Source organism: Schistocerca americana, chromosome 11 (genome assembly GCF_021461395.2).
Source record: "Schistocerca americana isolate TAMUIC-IGC-003095 chromosome 11, iqSchAmer2.1, whole genome shotgun sequence".
Lineage (NCBI taxonomy): Eukaryota > Metazoa > Arthropoda > Insecta > Orthoptera > Acrididae > Schistocerca > Schistocerca americana.
This window is the reverse complement of record NC_060129.1, coordinates 150410943-150415803: the sequence shown is the minus strand read 5'-3', so window position 1 is coordinate 150415803 and position 4861 is coordinate 150410943.

Below are 4861 nucleotides of genomic sequence, written 5' to 3'. Positions count from 1 at the left end.
TATATTCAAAAAGAAGCAAAAAGAATTGTGTAAAAGTTGTTTCAAAGAACTAAACATTCCAACGTTTCCATCACTGCATGTATGCAAGACCATTGCGAGTGCCTTACACGCTCTCACAAAACTGGAGACTAATGAGACTGTTCATACACACAACACAAGGAACAGAAAACAACTGCGGTGTATTCCACATAGACGTAAGATTTTTGAAAAAGGACCCAAATACTCTGGTAACAAGTTAATACAAGCAATGCCAAGGGAATAACAAGACCTCAAAACGGAGAAAACGTTCTCCACAACTCTCAAAAGTTACAGATGCAAGGAGAATTTTATAGTGTAGCTAGCTACATTAACAAACAGTGATCAAAAGTTCATCCTGTGAGTGATAAATCTCACACATCATAAAAAAACTAGCAACAGAAATCGGTGTTACACAAATTAACTATAATTAGGAACCACTGATGTATAATACACGCTAATTATATGTCACAAAATTATTATTTTTTTGTATGTATCATGTATCATAAGTCATTTTGTACCACGTAATATTATGAATATACTGCATCATAAGTCATTGAGTACGATGTAATACTGTGAAAGTTTTTTTTTTCTTTGTTGTTATTTTGAAACCTGTTTACTGGCGTCAGGCAGGCCTGCAGCAGCATACTACGCCGCTCTTTGGCCTCAGAGAAACACAAACATACAAATGAAGACAATTAGAGAGACAAAAAGACGGTGGACATAAAAACGGAGAAAATCACGTTTTAAAATACACGGTGCCGTTCACTGGCGTAGACTCCAAGATAAAATTGTTCAGACACTTGGACACATACAGAGACGAAAATTGTCACACGTGAACGTAGGTGCACAAAATGAATAACACTGAACGACTTAAGCACAAAACGACGGCACACACAGAAGCACGAGGCGTTGATCTCCGGGCGCGAACGTTCACTAAACGTGTACAAGTCCGGGGACCTGCCAAGAGTGTGTTTTTTTTTTTTTTTTTCTTTATTGTGATTTTAACACCTTATACAAAGGCGGGCTGGCAGCAGCACAATACGCCGCCCTTCAGCCTTGAGTGTTACAACAAGTAGTACAGAAAGGTGGCATAGAGTAGACAGTAATAACGGTGGGCAAAAAAAAATGTAGACACTAAAAATCGAAAAAACATGTAGCCGTTCACGCTGGACCAGAAACATCACTAACACTGGGCGACACGATGCACAGAACATGGATGATGGCGACGGCACGTGAACGGTGGGGGCGTGACGGCGAACAACACTACACACAAACGAAGGCACACACACGAAACACTGACGGCGATGATCTCCGGCGCGCGAATGTTCACTGAGCGTGTACGAGTCCGGGGACATGCCAAGAGAGGAGGTGGAGGAGGAGGAATGGGAAGGGGAATGGGAGAGGGGGGAGCAGAGACGCCATGGGCAAAGGAGAGAGGGGGTGGGAGGAAGGGGGAGGGGAAGCCCGTGAGAGGGGAGGAGGGAGGGTGGATAGGAAAGAGGAGGGAAGGGAAGGGAGGGAGGGAGGGAGGGTGCCTAAAGGAGAGGACATAGGAGGTAGGGGGGGAGGATCAAAGTTGATAAGAGGGGTAGATGGAGGGGACGAGGACATCATCAGGGAGGGGGAGCTGGCAGAAGCCACCTTGGGAGAGGGTAAGGAGGGTGGAGAGATGGAGACCGGGTGGGACGTGGGAATACAGGCGCGGCAGCGGGCGGGGCTGGGAGAGGATCGGGGAAACGAGCGGGTGAGGAGGATCAAGTTTACGTGAGGTGTACAGGATACGTATCCTTTCAAGGAAAAGGAGGAGGTGGGGGAAGGGGATGAGATCATACCAAGAGTGTGAATCTTTTTTTTTTTTTTTTTTTTCCTTTATTGAATTTCAATTCCCCCCAAAGGGGGGCGGGCTGGCAGCAGCTTAGGACGCCGCTCTGCAGCCTACAGATTTTCTGACAGAGAGCAGGAGAATAAATAATAATAAAAAACAGGCAATAAAATTGGGGACGTAGTGAGTAACAAGGTGAAGAGAAAATGGGGAAATTAAAACAAGCAACAGAGGGATGATGAAGCGAATAAAAATACATACGGAGCAGACAGGGAAAACAATAGACAGTTAAAAAAAAATCACGGCGACAGTCTGGATTCTGTTCGCAAAGTATATAAAATTCACACCCAGCGACAGCATGGTTTCTGTTCGCAACACAACACTGAATAGGCACTAGAACACAGCACGAAAAAGTCGGCAAAGGTGACACCACAGTCGAGAGCAGGTGGGGGGAAACTGGACAGGAGATGGGAAAACAAAAAGGGGGGAAAGGAGAGTAAAAGCGAAGGGGGGGGGACCGGGAAAGGAGCGGACGGAGGATGACGACCCATAAGAGGGGTAGGGGGCAGACGCGACAGGGAGGGGGATAGGCAGAGGAGGGGAATACAAAAGGACTGGGGGGGAGAAGGGAGGTAGGGAGAGCCATAGTGGGGAGGAAACAGGACGGAAGGGGGGGGAAGAGGGAGCCCAGGGAAAGGACAGAGGAAAGGAGGGGGAGGGAGGATCAGAGTTGATAGGAAGGATAAATGGAGGGAGAGAGGGCATCATCCGGGAGGGGGAGCTGACGGAAGCCACCTTGGGAAAGGAGATGGAGGGTGTAGAGATGGAGGGTAGGGGGGACACAACGGTGAAGACGTGGCAGGGGGCAAGGATGGGAGAGGAGAGGAGCAACCAGGGGGTGAGGGGGTTCAAGACGGCGGGAGGTGTAGAGGATGCGGATATGTTCGAGGAAGAGGAGCAGATGGGGGAAAGGAATGAGATCATAGAGGATCCGCGTGGGGGACGGGAGGCGGATACGGAAGGCGAGGCGGAGTGCATGACGCTCAAGGATCTGGAGGGACTGATAGAATTTGGGGGGGGCAGATATCCAGGCAGGACTGGCATAACAGAGTATGGGACGGATTAAGGATTTGTAGGTGTGGAGGATGGTAGAGGGGTGCAACCCCCATGTCCGGCTAGAGAGGAGTTTGAGGAGGCGGAGACGGTTGTGGGCTTTGGATTGGATGGATCGGAGATGAGGGATCCTGGTGAGGTGACGGTCAATGGTGAGGCCAAGGTAGGTGAGGGTGGGGGTGAGACAGACAGGACGTGCGCAGACAGTAAGGGAGAAATCCAGGAGCCGGAAGGAGCGAGTGGTACGACCTACGATGATTGCCTGGGTCTTGGAAGGATTTAGTTTCAGGAGCCATTGGTTACACCATGCAGCAAAAAGGTCAAGGTGATTCTGGAGAAGGCGTTGTGACCGTTGGAGGGTAGGAGCGAGGGCGAGGAATGCGGTGTCATCAGCATATTGCAAGAGGTGCACTGGAGGGGGGGGGGTTGGGGCATATCTGCCATGTACAGGAGGTAGAGGAGAGGGGAGAGGACAGAGCCCTGGGGCACACCGGCAGAGGGGTAGAAGGTGCGGGAATTGGCATGATGGATGGTAACGTAGGAGGGGCGGCGGGAGAGGAAGGAGGCCACCAGACGGATGTAGTTGATAGGAAGGGCGTAGGTTTGGAGTTTAAACAGGAGACCGGGATGCCAGACACGGTCGTAGGCCTTTTCAAGGTCAAGTGAGACAAAAATGGCGGAGCGACGGGAGTTAAGCAGGAGGGAAAGGAGATGAGTGAGGCGGAGGAGTTGGTCATCAGCAGAGAAGGAAGGTCGAAAGCCACATTGGGTGTTTGGGAGGAGGTGGTTTTGGTGGAGGTGGAGATGGATGCGCCGGGAAAGGATGGATTCCAAGAGCTTGCTGAACACCGACGTGAGACAGATAGGACGATAGGAAGAGGCATCAGATGGAGGCTTATTGGGTTTGGAGAACATCAGGATACGGGAGGTTTTCCACAGGTCGGGATAGAAGCCAGTGGCAAGGATGACATTGTAGAGGGCGGCAAGGAGGGAAAGGAAGGAGGGAGGGCAGTGTTTGAGGTGTCGGTAGGTAACGCAGTCGTGGCCGGGAGCAGTGTTGCGTTTAGTGCGGAGTGTGAGGCTGATGTCCTGTGTAGTGATGGGAGTGTTAAGTGCAGATGGTGGGGTGTGGCCCAAGTACTGGAAGCTAGGAGCAAGGGGAGGAACAGAGATATCCGTACGGTCCACGACATCAGGGAAGAGGGAATAATCAAGGTGGGGATCATCTGGGATGGAAAAAACATCAGAGAGGTGGGAGGCAAAGTGGTTGGCCTTACTGAGGTTGTCAGGAAAGGGACGGTCATTAAGGAGGAGAGGGTACTGGGGGGTGGGGCGGTTCCCAGTAAGGCGGTGGAAAGCAGACCAATACTTGGAAGAGTTGATGGGGAGCGCCGTGTTGAGGTGTGTACATGTCTGGCGCCAGGCTCGGCGTTTCTTCGCAACAAGCAGGTTGCGGATGTGTCGCTGTAATTGCCGGTGGCGGGTAAGTGTATCCCGGTCACGAGTGCGGAGAAAAGAGCGGTGGAGGCAGCGGGACTCCCGAAGGAGAAAGACGGCCTGTGGAGGCAGGGCAGGGCGGTGAGGGTGGATGGCTTTGGTGAGGATATGGGTGGCGACGGCGTCAGACAAGGTCTGGTGCAGGAAGGCAGCAGTGCGAGAGATGTCATCAGGAGACTGGAGGGTAAGGTCGTGGCTGTCAACCTGGGTGTGAATGGAATCCCGGTAGGCATCCCAGTTGGCATGGGAGTAATCATGGACAAGTTTAGGAGGGACGTCAGGGCGAGGAGTGTGGCGGGGATGGCGACCGTTAGAGATAGTGAGGAGGACAGGAGCATGGTCACTGCCAATGAGGTCAAGGACATCCGCGGTGATGCGCCCAAGAAGGTTGGGAGAGGCAAGGACTACATC